General features: G+C 47.7%; 1 protein-coding gene across 5 annotated transcripts in view; it reads left to right on the top strand.

Moving 5' to 3' along the window:
- BPTF (bromodomain PHD finger transcription factor) overlaps positions 1-23,403 on the top strand; it is a 1,440,172-nt gene that overhangs the window by 988,311 nt on the left and 428,458 nt on the right. The window lies entirely within an intron of this gene.

Below are 23,403 nucleotides of genomic sequence, written 5' to 3'. Positions count from 1 at the left end.
TCGACATCTTTCATTGTGCTGGTGAATTGACAGGCCACATATGCGCCACATGGTGAATGTCCCTTGGGGCGGTCGTGGTTCCAAAGGGTGGACTGGTCGTCTCTGAACGATGAGGGACTTTTGGCATTGACTAGTTCGTCCCTAATATTGCGGCTCCTTTTATATGCAAAAAGGGGCTGAGCCTATGTGATATCGCCTGTATTAAGGATATGCCATTTCTTCTTGATTATGTTTTGAATTTTGTTCGAGGTTGGTGTAAAATTCGTAACACAGACTGTCCTGTCGGTTTTTTGTTTTTGTATGTCTTCCAGGAGTGCTTCTCGATGGTTGTTTTTTGAGCGTTTCTTAGCATTGCGTACCACTTTTTTGGGGTAGTGTCTAGCCACAAGTTTCTCCTCAAGTGAGTCAGCTTGTGACAGAAAGTCTGATATATCAGAACAATTTCTGCAGATGCGCAGAAATTGTCCCACAGGGAGATTTTGCCTGAGGGATTTAGGGTGGTAACTTTCGTACAGCAACAGACTGTTTTTGTCTGTTGGTTTCGTGTGGACCTTAGTTCGAATGCCCTCCTCCGTGAGCTGGATGTCTAAATCAAGGAAGGTAGCGTGTTCTTTATCAATGGCGTGTGTGAATCTGATGTGTGTCAATACCATTCACCCATTCCACAAATTGAGTTGCTTCCTCCATTGTACCGCTCCAGACAATCAGGACGTCATCAATGAATCGTTTCCAAGTTCTTAGCTTGGTGAGAAATGGGTTATGCTCTGCAAAGATATGGTCCTCCTCAAACTGGCGGACGTAGAGGCATGCCAGACTTGGGGCAAAGGTACTGCCCATCGAAGTGCCCTTGATTTGATGGTAAATAATATCGTTGAAATCCAAGAAATTCTCAGTGAGGGCAATTTCGGCACATTCCATAATGAAGCTGATTGGTGTAACATAGTTCCATTCCTGTTCAAGGAGTATTTGCTCAACTACTTCCAGTGTCCGTTGTTGTGGGATACTCGTGTAGAGTGCTTCTATGTCCATAGTTATCAGTATATCTTCACTGGGATTAATAGACATATCCCGAAGGTGGCATAAGACATCTTTTGAACAATAGGTTTAAGGAACCAATCGCAAAATTGTGAAAGTGGTTCTAGCACGGATCCGATTCCCGAGACAATTGGTCTGCCCGGTGGTGGAAATTTGTTTTTGTGCATTTTGGGCAAAATCTAGAACCGTGGAGTCCTGGAATCATCGTTGCTTAAAAATTCTGCCTCGTGCTTAGTAATCCAGTCATTACTGACGGCCTCGCAGATCATTGTTTTAATGCGACTTTGAAGTCGAGCTGTAGGGTCCCTCTGGTACACTTCATAACTGATGTTGTCTGAAAGTAATCTCAAGCACTCCTTTTGGTACATTGCAGAGCTCAGAAGGACTGTAGCCCCGCCTTTGTCAGCCGGCTTTATAACAATGTTGTTGTTTTGTTTCAAATTTAGCAAGGCTGTTCTCTCCCCCTTTGTGAGGTTTTGGAATCCGTTTGTGTTATGGAAATCAATCTTCTCTACTTCAGTTAGGACCGCCTGTCCGAAACTGAGGACATGGCAAGGAACATTTTGTGATGGTGGCGTGAATGTGGACTTCTTCCTGAGGTCAGTATGACCATTGCTTTCCTGATCGTCCATATCTTTTTCTCCAAAAAATGCCCGCAGTCTGATTTTTCAAAAAAAATAGGGCAAGTTCAACATGGAGGTTAAATGAGTCATTGTTTGGCGTAGGAACTAATCCGAGTCCCTTCTGAAGAATGGACTCCTTGTCCTTGGAAAGTTGGTGGTTGCTCAGGTTAACGATATTAGTTATTCCCGGCTCGTCGATGCGACACTGCCTCTCCCCCTGCTCCTTGTTACCGCTCCCGGTATTTCGGGTATCTGGTCTTCCCATCGGACCTCCAAAGTAATGCCCGCGATACAGTAAATGCTCTCTAGAGAAGACAGAGAAACCGGCAGGCAGGCACTGGATATAGTCTGCCCTCGCACCTATTCTGAGAGTCCTGCAAGGAATGACAGTGGAGCAGTTCATCATCATGCACTGGATGCAGGCGGCCATTTCAGTGTGGTAGTCTGTTTCTCCGCTAGGTTATTGGTAGTCAAACACATGAAACCATTCTTAATATGTTAGCCAAGAGCTTTTTTGGGGGGGCGAGGGGGGAGTTTTATATAGCGTGAATTCGACCCGAAGGTATCAGAGCGCTTTACATGTGCACCAGTTGCCTTACATGCAGACAAATTAATTTAGTTAAGCACAGGGAGATTAAGTGATTTTTCCAGAATATCAGGATGTTGAGCGTCCCTGCCGAGACTCGAACCCGGTTCCTGGCTTTGAGGTCAACCGCTCTAGCTGTTAGGCCACATCCTTGCTGGAAGCTCGGTGCAACATTCAAGTTTTGCAAAGATGATAGCTCTCCGTGTAAGGATGTTACTCTCAGCTAAATGCATTTGTAATACGGATAGCGCAAGCACGCATAAAGTACCAGCGCTGTCTTCAGGAGTCGTTCCCTCATGTGCTTGGGGGCGTTCCCCATGCAGATGAGGGATTCCCTTTCTGTGCCTGTGCCCTATTACAGGCGTGGACACAGAGGCAAAGAAGCTGTCAGGAGGTGCACTGACAGCTCTCTGCAAAGGGTAGCGTGGGTCCTGTGGACCCCCCCCCCCATACATCCCCTTGCAGGGAGGTGCAGTCACTGACTGTGCCCGCCTGCAAGGGGGATCTGTAATCCCCTTTAAAAGTGCAGGCGGGTTGCCGCCTACACTGTGAAAACATGGAGCGACTGTAAAGCAGCCGCTCCGTTTTTCAACTGAATGCGCTGCCCCAAGGGCAGTTCAAGTTCATGGCTGCCATGATGGCAGCGCATTCATCATAATGCGTTGCAATTTGCTTCATTGAGCCAGGCACACCTTTTAAAAGGGGCACCTGACGCAGTGGGGGAAAATGCATCGCACCGTCATATGGCCTCATCAGTATCCCGGGCAATTTTACTACACAGGCCGTCTTTGGAGAAATGGGGGGCATGTAAGTCCCTGTGGTGCAATGGGATGAAGTCCCTTCAGGGGGCAGGGCATGCATTCAGCGCAAGGCCAATGAATATCTGTGAAATCTGGGATGCTAGGGGTGTGTGGGGGTATCACAATCTGAAGGTGGCGGGGTCCATCATTTTCCGTTAAGCAACTACGAGGAAGAAACGTTGTAGGGCCATGTCCAGATTGAGTCTGAAATACTAGCCACTCCCTGTGCCATACATCTGGACTATGCCGCAGAAAGAGGGCAGGTCGCATCATATGATGTTGTGGCTTTACAAGGCTAAGACTGGGCATAAGGGGCATACCTGTGAGTGGATTACTAAAAATCAAACAGGGGTGCTTGTTGGGTAACTAAAATCAGCCAAAATAGTGCGAACCAGTGTCATACTGTCTATCTGTAAAAACGGATACAATCTAAGAGCTGTCAGCTGTGCTATGAATTTAAGAATCCCCTCCTGGGTGGGATGTCGACTATTTTCAAAATTACTTTACAGAATAATGGCTTTCAAGAAATGTATAGGCTGGGCAGGGAGAGAAAAGGAGAAGGGAAGCTCGAGAGAACACAGCGCAGAAACAGGAACGAGAGGTGGATGAAATAGGCCAATCACAGGAAACAAAATGCAAGATAACGCAGGCATTGGCGGTACCATATTAAGGGAGGGAAGACCACAGGGACCAGCAGGCGACAGCAGACCGGGAGGAAGTACGTGGATCCCCTCTCAACGTGTAGTGGCAATGCCAATAGTTCTGCCAGTATGGAATCAGGATAAGGAGACAACTGCCACCTATTAACCTGAATACACATATAATTCACTGGTTTGGGTTCCGGAGTAGCGGGCTACTTACCGAAAAGCACAAACACCTCATCAGGGGTAGCAAGTGCTACATAAATGCAAATCTTTTCTCTCTTCTATCCCTCCACTATCTTTCTCAATCCAAATAACTGACTAACATATCCACCACTCAAATTACTTTCATATTTCACTATACTAATACTATACCATACTAATTCATCACTAATCCATTATGGGTTCCATACTATACTAATTCACCATTAATCCATTATGGGTTCAGGAGTAGCCTGCTACTCACCGAAAAAGCGATTTGACGCCTCGTCAAGGGTAGCAAGCGCTATATAAATGCAATTAGAATACAATATCCTGTTTATCTTCTTGAACAGTCAGAGGTGCGATCGTAAAAGTGAATGTTAATAAGCATGATAACCCTAGTAAGGTAGTTAACATTGCATACAGTGCGGGACCATCTGTATGGAATCCCTCACCCCCATCCTGGTGCCTCCCTTCTATTCTACTCCCTACCTATTTGCACCTCCTGTGCAGAACACAGTCTAACAGTAGTCTGTGCCCATGCGTGTTCACTGTCAGGTGGTGTCACTGAAAGCTGGTGAGTCAAAAAACTTCTTTGAAGAAAAACTAGTTGCAACAGTCGGAGCCCACACTAACTTGCAGGAGTATGCAAGGAGAGGAAGGTAGCGGTGCACTCCCTTGGACTTGTACAGCCTATGTGGCAGTTCCTCCAACATATTTGCCCCATTCGAGGCTTCGAAAGAGGGCTCCAGCAGAGGCCATGTTAAACCAACAGGTCTGCAACAACTGACCTCCCAGGCTTTTCAAGCTTGCGAGGTTGTGATCTAAGATCCAGCCGCCAGCTTCAGGTGCAATGATGTACCCAGTCCCCAGCCCCTCCCTTTGCAGCCACCACAATATCAATTTGCTCTTTGCACGGCACAGTCACTCAGTAGGAGATTGGATTAACTTTTACCTCCATTGGTGGCAGAACATCACATCAGATCGATGGGAGATCCATATCATTTAAAATGGGTACACCCGCCCCCTTCTCCCCCATCTCTCCGGACATGCCTCCTACACCACAGTGTCTCATGGAGGACCACTTGTCCATCCTGTGATGTGAGGTTCAGGTCGTCTTGGAGAAGGGAGGCATAGGGAGGATGACCGCATTGTAAGTCGGGACTGGTTGTTAATCCAGTTCCTGATGCTGAAGGAGGACCGAGCCTTCCTCTCTTTCCACGATATTTTCCTTTTAAACTTTTTCCTCAAGAAATGCAAGTTCAAGATGCTCACCATGGTCCAAGTTCTGATATATAGGACGCGTGCTGCGTCCAAACCACTCCTACAGTCCCACAAACGCCATCTGCAGTTTCAAGTAGGCAAAGAGCACTTTCAGTTCTAGATTCTCCCCTTCGGTCTTTCCATTGTGCCTCAGGTGTTCACAAAGGGAATGCTTGTGGTTGCTGCCCACCTGGTGAAGTTGGGAATATGAGTCTTCCTATACCTCGACTGGTTGCTGAAGGCAAATTAGCTACAGGGAATTGTGGCCCAACTTCAAAAGACAGTCAACCTGTGGAGGTCTTTGGAGTTTTCCATTATCGTGCTAAAGTCGCTCCTGACTCCTTAGCAGAGGCTGCCCTTCATTGGAGCCAATATTGATATGGTGCTTTTCTGAGCCTTCCTTCTACTTCAAGTCCAGGGTTTTCGGGCTACAATCCTGATGTTTCAACCCCTGGCCTTGGTTTCAGTGAGAACGCTGTGAGACTTCTTGGCTTTCCTGCATCCTGCTTGCCACATGGCACAGGGCGTCTTCCAACAATGAGGAGAACCTTGGCTTGATCTTTCCGTCAACACAAAGAACAGTGTCCAAGTTTTTCGCTCTAGGCCTGGCTCCGCAGTGCGAGCCTGCGCTTAGGCCGTTTCCACACCTCCCTGAGTTTCCCAGAGCCAAAACGACCCCTGCCCAACTCCAAGATTTCTGTGAGGCCATGCAGCTCCTATTTTGGTGGCCCATTCCTGCTTGCGCGCGTTCAGGCCCCATGGGTTAGGGAGGAGTCACTACTGGTTCATCACTGGCGGGTCCATCCTCTGCGCCAGTTCGGTCCCTTGGATCCACAGATGGATCCGTATCGGCCCCAGTCGTACCACCTCAACCTCCCCTGACGCCCGTCCCCTTGTTGACGGTGACTCCGGCTCTGACTGGAACCATTCCATCCAGGCTGGAGCCTGAGCCCTATTCTTAAGGGCTAGGACTTGGGGAAGATTGGGATGGGCCACCAGACCCTGAAGAATAGCAGCCATTAAACCCCAACATGTACTGGTGTTAGGAATAGCGAATGCCAGTGGACTGGTCACTTCTCAAGATACTGACTTGATCTCGACTCCTTTCTGTGGCTATGGAGAAGGGTGCCACATTTGCTATGGTGGTGAGGAGACCAGCCGAGGTCCTCAACCGTCAGTTGCTCTATGTGGCTGTCTAACACTCAACTCTTGACAGAGATGCTTCAAACTAGAGTCACCCCTTCAGAACAACTTCTCCTATTTAATAAAGCCCTTACGGACTTCCTGCTCAGGACCTGGGCCTAGCACTGCACAGGGGCTCCTGTGGACAGGACAATTACTCACCGCCATCACCCCACCCCAGAGGACTCCCCTTCCTCACCCAACACCCTACCCTGGAGAGCTTGGTGGTCCAAGCCTCCACTTCCGTGTAAATTATGGGGCATTCCCTACTGCTCCCCCAGATAGGGAATCCAGGAAGATGGACACCTTGGGAAAGAAAAAAATTTCTTTCGCCAGTCTGGCATTGCGGTCTGTGAAACCCAAATGCCTTTTGGTCAGTTACTCCCATTCCCTTTGGGATTCGGTTGCGCAGGTGCTGCGCATGTTGCTGGAGGAGATCCGGGCCATACTCTCCCAAGCTATTTCTGACAGGAAAGATGCAGAAAAGTTCACGATTCGATATGAGGGAGATGAGCGACTCACTGGGCAGAGCGTTTTGTTCGTCGTGGCCTTACGGTACCACACCTGGCTAAGAACAACTGGCTTTTCTGGGATGTCCTAGCGTCGCCCTTTGATGGCTCCCATCTTGACGGAGACAAGGCGGACTCAGTGCTGGAGCACTTCATGGATAGCAGAACGATGGCGAGGTCCTTGGTCTTTTCCATGGCCTCTTGAGAGCCCCAGTTCTCCTTTCACTCCTTTCATGGCCACTGAAGGGGCATTCAGCCATGTCTTACCAGCACAGCCACCACGGCACATGAGTCTTACCAGTTTCTGCGTGGCCAAGGACGCGGTACCCACAGACCCTGTGGGTAAGGCAGTCAGAGGTCATGCCAGTCCACCACTCTCCTGGTAGCCGCAGTCTCCAAACCCCTTTAGCTTTGCACTATTACCATCATGGGCACCCATTATGTGGCAGGATACACCATTACCTGCCCCACTGGAGGTGTATAACTTCAGAACTCTGTGTTCTTCAGATTATCTGAAGGGGCTTCTCCCTCCCCTTTTTGACTACACCTCCACTGATGCTACCCACTTGCGACAGGCTGTCGGAGGATCATCTCTCCTTGCTCCGTCTGGAAGTGCCAGCTTTCTTGGCCAAGGGAGCCATAGAGAGGGTGCTGACGCCAGAAGTAGGTCGTCGTTGTTACTTCAGCTACTTTCTGGTGCCCACGGGAGCACTTCGCCCTATCCTAGACCTTCGCCCTCTCAATTTCTTTCTCAAGAAGAAGTTCAAAATGCTCAAGCTTGCTCAAGTCCTGTTTGCCCTGGAACTGGGAGACTGGTTGGTAGCTATGGACTTGCAGGAAGCATACTTCCACATTCCCTTCTTGCCTGCCCACAGGCATCACCTGCGGTTCACTGTGGGCCACAAGCATTTACAGATTGCCATCTTTCCCTTTGGCCTTGCCATTGTCCCGCGGATGTTCACCAAGGTGATGGCGGTGGTTCCAGCTCATATGTGGAGATGAGGGGTGCCAGTCTTCCCCTATCTCCAACATATGGCTTTTGAAGGCGGGCTCGCCCCAAACTGTTGTCTTTAACTTCCAGACTACGGTGGACCTTGTGCACTTGCTGGGGTTCACTATCAACGTGCCAAAGTCACGCCTGACTCCTTCTCAGACACTCCTTTTCATCTGAGCTGTTCTGGACCTGGTGCAGTTTCGGGCTTGTCCTCCCGAACAGCGAGTCCAGGATGTTCTGGCTGTGATACCGTTGTTTCAGCCTCTATCCCGAATTTCCGTGAGACAGACTCTGAGGTTGCTGGGCCTCATGGCCTCCTGCTTGTTACACATGTCCACTGGCATATGCAGGCTCTGTAGTGGGACCTGAAGTTCCAGTGAGCTCAATATTAAGCGAATCTCTCCAACATGATCCAGATCTCAGAGGGAACTGCAAAAAACCTTCAGTGTTGGCTAACGAACAACCGCGATTAGGTCAGTGCCAGACCCTCTTCTTTCCCAACCAGATCTGACAGTGGTGACATATGCATCACTCATGGGATCGGGTGGCCATCTGGGAGAGGTGGAGATCAGAGGCCTCTGGTCATCGGCGGATTCCGGACTCCACAGCAACCTCTGGCGACCCGGCTTGCATTGAAAGCCTTTCTACCCTCCTTCAAGGAAAGTTAGTGCAAGTGTCAGTCAGTCAATCTCCCTTTATTGTATAATTAATTAAAATCAAAATATGTGCAAAAATCAAAAACCTGAAAAAAATACCATAGGTTAAAAGCTGTTATCACAAGTTTAATTAATCTCGGGAAGAACATGAGAAAGCCCAGTTGAGTAACTACAATAAATTAGTTTAACAGTCAAAACAGAGCCTATAGTTAAAATACTTGTTCATTACTATGCAGATAACTTGGATATGCAAACAGTGCATATAGTCTAAAAAGCTGGAAGAGTAATTGTCCGATCACATACTAAAAAGAGCAGCAATGAGAAACATTAAAATTCACTAATATATTATCAAAAGAGAAACCGGGTATAAGGCAAAACATGACTGCACCTAACCACTAGTTGGGTTAAGGTAAATCTTATTCCGGGTGTCAAGGACCTTAGGCGCAATACCCCTACACCCCCTATGGAAGATTCCACAGAATTCTTTAAACAAACAAAATTATCCGGCACTCCACTCAGTGGTAACACATATTATAAATAACAGAATTTCAGATCCAATCAGCAGGTCTTTGTATCTATTCTTTATTCAAAAAATCTTCATGAATTGAAAACGAGGTAGCCAACGCGTGTTCGTCCCTAAGGACTTCTGCAGGGCGACAAGCAAACGTATATGGAGAACAATTTTAGGTTAAATATACATTCATATTTACAAACTTGTATATACACATTAAAAACATCATTTAAGATGCATCCTTATTACAAAAAGATGAACTTGATTTAAGATACATCCTTTTTACAAAACGATGAACTTAATTCGACTCACAAAGTCGTTTCATGTCTATGGGAAAAATATTAAGCTTCCTTTGACGTATGCCGTTTCAAAGCATGACATGCTGAAAAAGCGTGTATCAAAATTTACATCTAATTTGATGATTCACATAGAGGGTCAAATTTGTATTGTAACATTTATATAACAAGAGATGATTGACTTTTTATTGTATTCATCATGGTTGACACTGTGATTCTCAAATCACATAACAGCTTAAGAACTTAGGATGGGCAAAATAGGCTATTTATGACAACAACTCCCCCTGATTAGAGTAATATCTGTCATCATGAAATATTCTGAGAATATCGTCATTTTTTATATATCATATAATAGTGTAGTGCACGGAAAGTATAATTCGTGCAGAAAAAGCCACCCAAACGCAAAGTGAAAGAGCTTACCCAATATATTTCCAACATGTCTGTTTTTATTTTCACAAACAAGAAGAACTTTTTAATATATCACTCACTTTCAAAGCACCTCCTATATAACGAGGAACTAGGAAAAATGAAGCATTTGTTAAACTTAAGATTCTATTTTTTTGATGGTTAAACCACAATTTTTTGACTGAACGGACATACCTTAGTTAAGTTTCAGTTGTCTTAGGTCCCCAGCCTCAAGAGCGTTATTTATAATTAGCTCACTTTCTGCATCCATTAGTGATGAGGGGGTGGCATTTAGCCTTTCGTGACCTAAAAAGATATGCAGTCTTTACTAAAAACGGAAAACAGTACTGCTGATACATCTATAAGTGTCCTATTTTTTGGAAACTCCCAATACAATCAAATGTACTAAAGCTTGTACACTGGTGTATAAATTCTGGATAGTCAGTCCCAAATCTCCAGCCCCAAAACCATTAAGTTATTTAAATGTGAAAAAGACTAGGGATATAGAGGTCATTATATGCTCTCTAAATAGTCAGATATCCAACATATTGGTGTTTGTGTTAAAGATTCAGAGGTAGGTATCAATACCTTTGTCTTATCTAAACAACACCTATATCCCTGATGGTGTTTAAGGAAATCACGACAGACAGGGGAACGGAGAATACTTGTGTTTGTACAATCTACCACATATTGGTATTAGTGTAAAAGAGTGCAAAGGAAAGTATCAGCACTCTTAACATGTCTAGACCACCCTGCTAACTCAAACAGGGTTAAGGCAATCATGGCAGGAAAAAAGAAGAGGGCCAAGGGTACGCTAGGCTATACAGTCTATCACGGCACAGGTTGGTTCGCGTCCAAATCCGAATACGTCCTGTCAGTATGCCGTATTGTGGAGATCTGTCTAGGTGCCGACATTTAAATAACCTACCCGTGTCTGCACCTGATGTCAATTTGAAAAAGGGCACGCTTTCCCTAGGGTAAATGAAGCCACCATCTTGTAGGGGACCGGAAGTATGTGTGTAACTGATGTGACTCAACATCAGGCTATCCAAATGCGCATGACCAAGCTTGATTAGGTTTTTCAGATTTCGATTTTGGCTGGAAATTTATAATTGGAAGATTTTTATAAAAGTTATTTGTCGAAGGCCTATTTCGACATGATTTATATCAAACATTAAGAACCAGGGATAACCTATTTCTCCTAACATAGTTATCGGTGCCATATTATGTGGGACTGAATATTTTAAAAAAACAAAAGATCGATATAAGGGGAAAACGAGCAGTTCTAACATGATCGTTCCGCCCAAATTATAATGTATTTTTTTAACACAAACTTATTTTTTATTTTGTTGTTTTATTTAACTATGTGTGACATTATTTACATCCCGTAGGGTATCATAAGACAACACAAAAATCCATTTTTCATTTTATAAACAGAAATAGAATACAATTCTGTTCTCACTGTGAGAGCTGATGTCCCCATCTTACAATGGACCCGAGAGTCTAATCAGGCCACTATATGGAGTTATCTCTGCCCGATTTCACTTATGATGCCCAATTTATATCCTCCACATTTCCAAAAATATGTTCCATTTAATTGAAAAAAATAATTTAAAAAGGGCAGATTAGGGATTACGTGGTGATAGTGGTTTGTCCATTTTATTCTTACCCCGAGATATCAGAGTATCGGTACCTCATTTAGTCCACATTGGCAGATTTTCTACTTGAATAATTTCAGGATGACAGCATATTAGTGTATTTATTTAATTAATTCATAAATAATAAATGCAGTTTGAGAGCCATATTTATAACATCAACAAGGAGGTATATTCTTATAGTTGTACCAGTCACATGGTCCAACCATAAAATAGAGCATTAGATGCCACATTACCTTTTCATAAAGCATGATAGATTCCATTATTCGCATTCAAACCTATATTGATAATTTCAGAGCAATCATGTCCATTACATCAATAATCCAAAGTATCATTTCAGAAGCCCTAAAACACTGATCTAAGCAAAATAAAGGCATGGAATGATCCTTTGATGTAGGTCATTTCATAAAAAGTGGTACATTTCGTTATTAATGTTCAGGCCCATGCTGATTGTCCTAAGATAACAGAAAAGATACAGAGACCTGCTGATTGGATCTGAAATTCTGTTATTTATAATATTTGTTACCACTGAGTGTTGGAGTGCCGGTTCATTTTGTTTGTTTATTAAAATTCACTGACTTAATGTTTTTAGTAGCGGCGTTAGTCAAACTTTTTGTGATTTTTTTTTTTCTCAAAGTTATGTTTATTAAATTTTTTACAGCTTACAATCTGAGATAGCACCATCACATGGTCCCACGCAGGGGATCAGAAAGCCTCAGCAGGGCCATAACAGTTGAACAAAATGCATTGATCAATATAAACCAGCTCCTCTTCTCATTAAGTAGGCCGAATGATGGATACAGTTTCTAAACGTACTGGAGCTTAAAATGAGTCTTTGCAGAGGTACGATGCAAGCTGGCAGTTCTATAGAAGGCTCAACTTCCTTCTGCAACGGTAGCTTCCCCAAGTTGCTCAGTTGGAGTGATGTACATGAAATGAACAAAAAGCATGTACAAACTTATCCCAACGTGGGATAATTTAAATATAAGACAAAAAAGAAAAAAAAAACAATGCCCACCCTACCCGCGGTGGCGGCAAAACTCATACAATCGAGAAGGTGTTCGACACTGGAACTCTAATCAAAATTGAAAGAGATGGAGGGCTCTTATGGTGGAGGGACACACAGCAGATGGGAGGCCTCTGGAAAGGAAGGAGACAAGGTGTCCCCATTTAAATTCAAAGTTCTTATAGTTATCCCTGAAAATGTCAGCCATATGCTCTAAGCTAAGCAGTCTCCATAGACGAGTGTGCCAGAGGGAAATAGCTGGAGCCTCCCTCCTCTTCCAAGCGGCTGCCAGAGTAACCTTAGCTGCTCCAATGCAAAGCCACATAATCATTTTATCAGCTCGAGTCTGGTGTTCTAGGGAGGAGTCACGAAGCCCCAAAAGAACTCCCGCCATGGTAGTGGGGATGGGACAACCCAGCATGTCTTTTATATGTGCCAGGAGATCTTCCCAGAACGGGCGGATAGCCGGGCAATCCCACCATATGTGTTGGAAGTCCCCAAGAAGTCCGCACCCTCTCCAACATCTATCCGAGGTGGTGGGGAAGATCTGCCGAAGTTTGGATGAATGCAGATACCAATCCATCATGGTCTTCAGGTGTGCTTCCCTGAGTTCTGTGAATGATTGAAGCGTGCAATGTCGGACCATAGGTGCGTCCATTCCTCATTGGAAATAGGGCGGTAAATCAAGTCTTCCCTCGTGGACATATGTCTGGGACGTGGGGATAGAGCTGTTTTAAATAGGAAGCTATATATAAACGAGATCACCCCTTTCATATTAGTAGTCTTGGTGAGGAAGGCCTCAAATTTTGTGAGAGGCCGAGTGGCAGCGTCCCGTATCTGAGGAGTAAAGGACCAATGCATCAATTGTGTGTAATGGTATCTTTCTATGTTTTCTAGTTCATAGTCCCGTGTACAGTGATCGAAAGTGAGAGGATCAAAATTATGGAACAAATGTGTTAGAGCTAAGCAGCCTCCCTTTCTCCTGGCATCAAAGGGTCCCTCATGTTGGGCCGGGGGGAATGAGGTCCATATGTTACCAATGTTTCTCGGATTTGGGTTGGGACCATTCAACCAGGACTCTCAGCTGTGCCGCTTTGTAGTATAAGAGGATGTCTGGGAGGCCTACTCCCCCATCAGTGCGGGAGCGGTGCAGCAGAGAGTAAGAGAAGCGAGCTCGTCCTCCCTGCCAAATAAAGCGTAGGACCATGGCCTCACTTGTCGAAAGAAATCATTCTCCAGTTCAATGGGTAAGGCCTGAAATAAGTAGAGAAGCTTGGGCAGGAGAGTCATTTTCACGGCATGTATGAGGCCCAACCATGACAGGAAAAGAGGTTTCCATTTCGTAAGTTCTGTTTGAATGCGCGCAAGGATGGGAGGGAAATTGGCAGCAAATAGCCCCTCAATACTCGGCGTCCGTTGAACCCCCAGATATTGGATGAATGAGGTAGCCCATGATAGCGGGTTAAGAGAATGGAGCCTGAGGACCTCCGTAGGTGAGAGGGTAAGATTTAAGTATATACGATTTGTTTAGATTTATTTTAAACCCTGACACTAGTTCGAAACGCTCAAGTTTCGACTGGAAGTGCGGGAGAGACGTCGCGGGCTCAGACAGAGACAAAAGAACATCGTCCGTGAACAGAGATATTTTATGGGATTCTCCTGTGAATGGTATTCCCTGGATGTCAGGGTTATTTCTGATCGCTAAGGGTTCAATGCTGAGCGCAATAGGTAGAGGTGAAAGGGGACACCCCTGACGCGTGCCTCTTGAGTGGAGAAAGGTAGATGATTGTATCCCGTTAATCACCACTGTAGAGCGGGGGAGACGGTAATTAGCTCTTATCATATTAAGAAATTTAGGCGCAAAACCGAATGCCGTAAATGTGCGAAATAGGAAAGCCCAGTCCACCCTATCAAAGGCCTTCTCGGTGTCCAAGCCCACTAAGACCGCAGGGATTTGGCGTCTATTGGCCGTTTCTATCAGGTGTATGATTCTACGGGTATTATCGTGCGTTTGGCGTCCTTTGATTAAACCCGACTGGTCCAGGTGAATGAGCGCGGGCATGAGGTCATTTAGGTGTTTGGCAATAATTGAAGAATATAGTTTAGCATCAAGATTCAATAAGGCAATCGGCCTATAGGAGGCGCAGCACAGGGGGGTCTTTCCCCGGTTTGGGAATCACTGAAATCACAGCTTCAGACATGGTGCCAGAAGTTGCACCTTCTTCCGCCATTTTGTTAAAAAGACGTACAAGATAGGGGAAAATATCGGGGACAGATGTCATAAAAAAGAGCCGTATAGCCGTCCGGTCCTGGAGCTTTGTGAGGTTTCAGGCTTTTTTTTTTTTTTTTTTCTTTTTTTTTTTTTTTTTTTTTTTTTTAAAAACCTTTATTCGTGCATCTTAAAAGAACAAATACGGGCCTACAACCGTCAGGCCGGCCACGATACAGTAAAGCACTGATACCCACATTACAGCCCCCGTGCATCAACGGTCAGGATTAACAACAGGTTATGAGTCACATACTGGAGATATCTTTGAAACCCGGGGAAGGAGAAGTGAAGGTTAATTTTAAGTTTTTTGATAATTTTATCAGAGAAAAAAGTCAATGAAGGATAAGATCAAAGTAGATTCGAGTCCGCAAGATAGCTTCACCACACGGGCGAGCAGCAACATCAGTAAGAACAACAATGGGAGTAAAATCTCAATCAGTGAGGCGGTGCAGAGATATATCAGGATAGTCACATGAGCAAGTACGCGCCCCTCCAGAGCCGCCCCCACTCGATCCACCCCACACCCGGACCCCGAATCGAAGAAAGTAGAGCACAGAGACATAAAAGAAGAAAGGCCCATAGAACTAATTGAGAACAGAGTATTACCCCCCCACCCTACACCAATGCGGAGGCTACGGCCTACCCCCCCCCCAGCGTAGTGCCTGTCGCCCAAGGAACCCGAAATATAGAGAAGAGAGAAAGTAGGAACAGAGTAAAGAAGGGAAGAAAACAGAAAAGAAGGTGGGGAGGAGCCCACTAGACACCAGAGCGCCCCGAACCATCAGCCAGTTATGGCCCCCACACACTGAGAGCCCTCTACGCCAAAAACGGCATGCAAAGATACCATGGCACCACAGTTTAAGCAAGGGATACAAGTCGCGACAAGTGCGCGCAAAACATACATACAGTCCCAGTCCCAGGCCAGCCCGTCCATAAACCATAGCGATAGAAGTCAGACTAGCCCTGGCCCGATCGCGGGCTTGGGATTAAACCAGCTCCTGCGTGAAGGCCCCGTGTCCCGAGCGGACAAAGACAAGATGGCCGCTTGTGAGAGGATGGGGAAGTAGGATCACGAAATGGCCGCCGACCATCGATTGAGGTCCCTTGTTGCACCACATAAAATCCAAACCTGGCAAGTAAGGTACAGGAGTTCCACAAAAAGGCAGCAGTGGGCCACCGCGGACGGTCCCTCGAAGCCGTTAAGTATCGCTCAGCAGGATAGCCTCGCGGACGCGATGAGGCAGGGAACAATGAAGCAGGCAGCCATGACCAGGGGGACAAAGTATCCGCAGTTGAGGTGGAGAGCGGTGGACCCTGGGCGCCGGGAGCGCTAGATGAAGGCACCAGTGTAGCACAATCATACACCGCCACTGCGTCCCCGCAAGAGGACAAGAGCACCGGAGGACCCACGCCCTGTGGATGACAAACAGTGCGCTCACGGCCCGCAGCCGACAGTATGGGGTCAAACCTCTCACTCAGCGCCTGCAGGCCAGCGCACATCTGTAGTTGAAAGTCCCGCAGGACAGCCAGAACGGAGCCGCATGTCAGCGGAAGCTGGGCCCCAACATCGGCAGCAATCCGGGACGGCACTGTGGAGCTGGTGTCCGGAAGAGGGAGGGCGAAGTGGGCAGCGGGCGAGACCGGAGTATCACCCCCCAGCCGCGAGCAGGCACTCAACGCCATGTTTTGCCGCTATACGGTGCAATGGCCAGGGGGGGGGGGTCGTGGCAAGTGGTCAATTCCCCTCAGGTCTACGCCGCAACAGGAAAGGCCGACAGTCGCTTATCTTCTCGCCGGTCCCCCTCGCCGCTGGCTAGGCAATAGGCAAAGGGGGCAGCAGCCCCCCACAGCTCGGTCCTCAGAGCGGGGCAGGAGACTCACCGCACCGGGGCCCACCCCACCGCTCCAGCCCGTCAGGCACAGGGTGCAGAAGGTGTCCGGCCGTCTCTCCCCGGGCTCATCCGGCAACGATCCATGGTGCGAGGCGAGATCAGGACCGCGGGGCTCAGGTTAGCGCTAGCTGGTCCGGTAACTGCGGAGCTTCCAGGAGGCCGGCAAAGGCCGTAAGGGCGCAGGGTTTCAGTGCCGAGGACAAAAGCACCCAGAACTCGGGCATCCGGGCGGGTTGAGACTCCGGGAAAGCAGCAGCGCGGTCAGCGCGTCTTCGCACACGGTGCACCTCGAGAATCGGCGAGGATGGGCAACAGGATAGTAGTCCGAGGCCACGGACCGACGGAGCCGGGCGCTCAAGCGTCTGCTCCGGTCGCCATCTTGGCTCCTCCCCAGGTTTCAGGCTTTTAATGGCCATGGTGACATCGTCTATGGTAATAGGAGCGGTGAGCAGGTCATTCCATGCATCAGACACCTGGGGCAGAGGCAATGACTGGAGGTATTCCTGTTGAGCGTCCGCGTCTAAGGATTCCCCAGAATATAGGTTCCCATAAAAAGTCCCAAAGATCCCCGCAGGACCCAAAATGCCGCCTATGTATTCTTTCTCCCGTTTGTCTTTCAATTGTCTGGCAAGATGTTTACCAGTTTTTTTGCCCTGGGTGTATGATAGGTGCCGTAGGTTAAGAAGTGTGAGTTCTGCCCTGTTGTTATAAATGACCCTGAGTTTACCTCGGAGGGCTGTGAGACTGTGTAGCATTTGCCTTTTGGGGTTAGCTTTATGGGTACGTTCAAGAACAGTCAGTTCGGTCTCCAATAGCTCTCGCGAGCGCTCTGCTTATTCAGTGCCCTGTTGAGGGCAATACACTCCCCCCGAATTACAGCCTTCAATGTATCCCAGGTGATAAACTCCGAGGTATCTTCTGGCCTGTTAGTTTTGAAGAATTCAGTAATGGCGTTTCTTATTTTGGAACAGGATTCCTTGTCACGAATAAGCGACGGTGGGAAGTACCATCTGGGAGTGGTCGAGGCATTCCCTAGCCAATTAAGACAAACAGAGAACAAGCTATGATCGGATACCGAGAGGGGGAAGATCTTGGCGTCCTGTAATGCACCCTGCAGGGACTGACTGATAAAGATGTAATCCAACCGGGAGTACGTACGATGAACATGTGAGTAAAACGTGTAGTTTCGTGATTGTGGGAAAAGAGTGCGCCAGGTATCTAGGAGGCCCAGATCATGTATGCGTTGTTGTGTCTCCCCGGAAAAGGAGCCCATGTCCGACCGCTGTGCGTATGTACTGTCCAGGTCTTTTTGCCATATCAAATTAAAATCGCCCATGAGAACTAGCAGGCCTTCTGCAAATTCTGTCAATTTCCCCAAAAATGCGTGTAGGAAGACCAATTGACCAGTGTTAGGGACATATATCGCCGCAAAAGTGCAAACTTTCCCTCTTAGGCGCCCTTTGGTCTTGACCCAGCGCCCATCTCTATCGCTCTGAACTCCCAGAGTTTGGAATTGTGTAGAAGAGCGAAACATAATAGCCACCTCCCGATGTTTCGTGTAGGCCGGGGACCTATAAATTAGTGGAAAGTGTTTGTGTCTGAGACGCGAGTCTTCGGCTCTAGCTAAGTGCATCTCTTGTAGAGCCACGATGTCGAGGTGGTGATCAATAGTATATTTCCCTACTTTGTGGCGTTTTTGGGGGGAGTTGAGACCTTTAACGTTCCAGGTTCCAATAATAATCGGCATCACATCACATTGTAAAAAACTACATCTCTCCCCAAGCCCAGATGGTCCCATCGCGCCTCCACTCCTAATCTGCCCCTCTGTGGTAGTGTAAGATGAGAGCTTGCTGACTGTGCCTTCCCAGAATTTCGAAGATCCCCCAGAAGCATTGTTAAAAGGCTGTCACCACCACCCACCCCAACCCCCCCAGTAACCCCTAGAAAAATAAGAACAAATAGAAACAAGTAAACAATTTGAACATGACTTTTGGTCCCTCTATGGGGTAGAGATGACCCCCCTGAGACCATGGGCGACAACAGGACCGAGGACCCCGTCCACGCCCGCCTCGACGGGAAGTTTGACCAGAGGCATATTTGTGCGGTTCTCGGAGAAGAAACCGATACAGAAAGGGCCAGACTTAATGTTAGCCCAAGCCTAGAGAAACCATTAAGAAGGCATTCACATTGGTAAATATAACAGTTATCAACATTGTGGATCACAGATTGTATCCAAAAGCTAGAAAATCCTCGATTGATAAGCCCACTGTGCTATAATCAAAAGGAAACAACATCAGTCTTACTTGTAAGGTATACAACGTACATGAACACTCTTTCTTAATAGAGAGTATCCGTAGCCTCAGAGACAGGGGCCGCATCGAGACACCGGGAAGGGACATTCCTGGCTCTCCCGGCAGATGCTGGCCCCTGTTGTGTATCATCAGAGGCTTCTAGGGACATCAGCCATTACTGCGGGTAGGCAGGAGGCTGCGAGGTGCAGCCCATGGAGCTTCCAGAAGGCGTTCAGCGCCTCCCCCTGCGCAACCAGGCTGAAGATGATGAAACTCCTCGGGTAGATTCTCCAGCTTTGCCTTGGGCGGTGGCATCCTCTCCAGAGGGAATGCCTAGCAGATCCAAGCCTTCCTGGAGGTCGGTGATATGGCATAGTTTATTCTGGAATTAAAAACTGAGCCCAAAGGGAAAGGTCCATCTGTACCTGATCTTGTCGTCTCGCAACTTAGTGGTAACGGGTCTGAGCAGTTGTCTCCGAGCCAAAGTCGATGGCGTGACATCCTGGTAGATGGTGCAGGAATGATCTTGGAATGTGATGGACGCCCTGGCCGCCTGAAGAACAGCCTCCTTGACCTTATATGAGTGGAATTTTGCCAGGACATCGCGCTGCCGTTTCTTCTCTCCCTGCTGTAGAGACCCAACTCGATGGACTCTGTCCAATTTTATATTGAGAGTCTGTGGAGACAAAATCTCCGAGAAGAGACCTACCACAAAGGCCTCCAGATCAGGCCCTTCAGCGCCCTCCTCCAGGTCTCTGATGCGTATGTTCTCCCTCCGAGCCCTGTTCTTCTGCCTTGAGTTGCGACTGGTGAAGTTGCTCCTTAAGTCAGCGGACATCGTCCCGGAGTCCGGTAGAGTGTTGCTCTTGTTTCTGGTGGTGTGCTTCGAGGTCAAAGACTCTAGTGCCTACTGAGTCCACATCCTGTTGTAAGGAGGATAGACGGTCTGTCAAGTCTGATCGCTGTTGGTCAATGGAAGATTTGTTGTCTTGGCCAATGTTCTTGCGTAATTCGGATTTGAAGTCTTTAAACATGGTTAAAAGATCCGCTTTGGTAAGAGCCATCGCTGCAGAGCCTGCGTCTCCCCGTAGCGTAGATTGTTTATCTGCGGTCAAGAAGAAATCTGAGACCTTGTTTGGAGTCTTAGCCGTTGTCTTCTTAGGCGTAATCGAGCGAAACCTTCAGTCGCGCTGGCGTATGTAGAACTTGGCGCACTAGTTTCCGACTGGGAAGCGTCCGTAGGTGGTGCCTAAAGGGTTAACCTCCTTGTCACGCGGTGTCACACCTTGAAGCCTGCGGGGGGCCCTCTCAGGAGCTCAGCCAGGTAGTCCTCAGGTATACAAGTGTGGCACTGTCGCTGTGTGAGAGTGTGAGGATCAAGTGCGCACTAGTGCCCTTCGTGGAGCCTTGTTGTTTTGCTTCTATGAACAGCCGCTGCAGTGGGAGCAGTAAGATGCTAGACTGTGAGGAGCAGGGTTACTAGGAAAGAGGTCTGCAGGTAATAAGCGCTGGCAGTTCCCGCAATTAGGGGGAGATGTGGAAGCCTGGCGATACCGGGCAGCGGTGTGTAACAGGCCCCAAGCCCTCAGGCCATATCCAGATATGCACCCCAATGCCCAGCGAAACGGAGGCTCTGAGGGCAGTGCTCAGGGGGGCCCTCTTATGTGGAGCTAGCAGGCGATTCCGGGCAGCAAGCCATGAAGTGGAGTGCGGCTGCCATTTTGAAGTCAGGCACACGTGGGGGAGATGTGTATGGGTTACCGCTGTTGCCCCCCCAGGCCATCCAGTACTTGCCGTGCATTCCGCTATCTAATCGAGGGGTCCTGCGTCCTCACCGTCGATCGGGAAAGGCTCCCGATGCTGCAGAGGTCGAGCCGCCATGTTAACCCGGCGCGCCTTCCACTGTCCAGACGGCGAAGTCAAACGCAGCGGTTCCCGAGGCGATCAGCGTGCGCCGACACTCTCCGCTGATGCCTCACATCCTTACATGCCTGCAGCCTTCATTTGTGGTGGGTGTAAGTTGCCGCAACCGCTTCTATCCCCACCGAGACAGCGCGTTAACCGGGAGCCGAGACGGGTTACGTCCGGTCGGCCATCTGGCCACGCCCCCTCTTTTTGTAATTTTTGAGTAATTCTTGTAGCAGGCTGATACATTTGCCGAATTTCGCCAGGTCACATGGCTCCCTTATAGTAAAATCAAACTTTGTTGCCTCTTTACTGGTTCGTATTCTATGGGTTAAGAACAATGATTTTAGCAGGGTGCAGCGGGCATACAGCTACGCAGGGCAGCAACACAGTAAATGGTTAAACATTTCCCTTTTATAGCCACAAAGTCTGAAATTATCTATCATGGAAAGGGTGTGCCACTTTGGGTTCATGTCTTTTATCTTAATCTTTTAATGTGTTTAATCTTGCAGCCATGATTTGTCTAAGACTTACCTTTCCAATTGAACACTGAAGGTATAACTGTGGTCTCAGACAAGGCAGGTGTTGATTAGCATATGTTGTAGCCACCTCTTCAAGTACTGGTGTGGTCTTCAATTTGGCCAAATCAGTTAGCATTGATTACGATATTATCCGTCTTTTCTGAATCGTTATAAGTGCTGGATGCAAGAGCAAGCATTTATTCAGCTCAGAAAGATCTATTTGGAGGGTATCTGCTGATTTATTTAAATACTTTGACCAAGGACTCTTCTTTTGATGAAAGATGTATCAAGGTATTAGGCGGGGCCTTGATAGTCTTGTAATAATATTTTAGAAAAGGTACCCATGTTAGACCACATTTGTGACTCCAGTCCAAGTTCTAATCTGATCATACAGCCTCTTGTGTGTTGTGGCAGCCCAAAAATCCTCTTACATGCTTTGAGTTGCAATTTATCCATTATTTTAGTAAGGTTGCCTGGAAAAGATTTGTGCCCGTAATTAAGTGTGGGTAGAATGCAGCCCCGGAGAACCCATTGAAAAGGGGTTGTAGATGGGCTTTCTAAAATTGTGTTAAGCTAAGTCTGGTAGTGATCAATGTGGCCTTGGTTTTGAGATGGCCAAAATGAGTTTTGATTCCTCCTTTTGTGGTCAGCCACACAGAAAGATAATCATATGAGGTTTTCCTTTGGATTTTTATAGGGCCCAGGCTCCAGGCATAGTTTATTTTCTAGGTCGTTTGTCTGAAAACTACAACTTTTGTCTTTGCCTCATTGACAGTCATATTATTTATTCCATTTTATTTATGAAGGGCATTCAGGGGTTTTTTAAACTCCATTCTCGAGAAATCTAATAAAACAATGTCATTTGTATATTGTAATAATGTAACCTTAACTTCCCCGATTTTTGGTGGAATCAGGTTTGCATATTTTAGGGCTGAGAACATGTCTGCAGTACACAGGTTAAATATAAAGGAGGCAAGGACGCAACCTTTCTCTGTTGTGACTGAGATAACTTAACCTTCACCCAAGTCGAGGTATATAACGACATTATTGCACGCAGCAAATTATTCGGGATGTCCCAATTCTGTAATTTTTTCCACAATTTGTTCCTTTTCACTGAGGCAAAAGTGGAGGAATAGTCAATGAAACATGCGTAAAGGGGATGCAACTTATGACTTGAGACTTGTTGAATCTGAGAGAGACATCTAGCCGCAGATTCCTTAACTTAGAATATCCCCAGGCGTCAGACTGGATCCGGAGAATATTTTCCCAGCAGCACCTCTGCGCGCCGGGGGACGGCGCTGCATGGCTCCCCCATGACGTCGTCCTCAGACATGAAGTCAGTTGAGCCATAGAAGTCCCTCCCGGCGCGCTGACGTCAGCTTCCTACTTTTCCGGGTCCCAATGCGGATCCAGGAGTAGCGGTTCCACTGGCCTGTTGTTTCAGGCCTTCTAGATGCCTTTGGCGTCCGGGAACAGTGTGCGATGCCTTCGGGCATCAAGGCGTGTGAGACCTGTACGCGGCAGATGTCAGCGACGGATCCATACGTGATCTGCACGTGGTGCTTGGGAGTGCACCACGACTCAGAGGAATGCGACGCCTGCCGGCAGCAGAAGCAAAAGTCCCTGCGGTAGCGACGGATGAAGTTGCTGGCCGCCCAGATGTCCCGCTCTTAGTCGTCGCGTCACCGATCTCCTTCTCGAGCTGGAGCTTCTGGTCGGGTCCGGTCACAGAGCCATTCCCGCGGACATCGTTCTCCTGACGCAGGTAAGCGCAAGCACAGGTCACGGAGGTCGCCGACCTCTCATAAACGTGACGGCGGGGCCCGCTGCTCCCGGTCTTTACCGGACACGGGTGCTCAGGAGTCGTCCGCGCCCCCCACCCACGATTTCCGGGTGTTGAGGTGACTCGTGCCCAGATGGAAGCCTATTCCCAGGCTCTCCAATCCATCTTTGGGTCACCACCTCTCCCTGGCGCGCCTTCGGGCCCCACAGAGGAGGTAGGGACTCAGGTCGGGTCTTTGCCGGCGGGTTCGCCCTCAGCGCCGATCGAGTGCCTCAACTCTGGTCTCGGAGTCACAGCGATGTCAGGACACGGCCCAGAGGGGCATCCCAGTCGGATGTCAGACCCTCCTATGCGGTCTCCGCATAGCCCTGCAGGGCTC

The sequence above is a fragment of the Triturus cristatus genome, chromosome 7 (genome assembly GCF_964204655.1).
Source record: "Triturus cristatus chromosome 7, aTriCri1.1, whole genome shotgun sequence".
Lineage (NCBI taxonomy): Eukaryota > Metazoa > Chordata > Amphibia > Caudata > Salamandridae > Triturus > Triturus cristatus.
The sequence above is the reverse complement of the archived record's forward strand: the minus strand, read 5'-3'. Positions and strand labels throughout refer to the sequence as shown.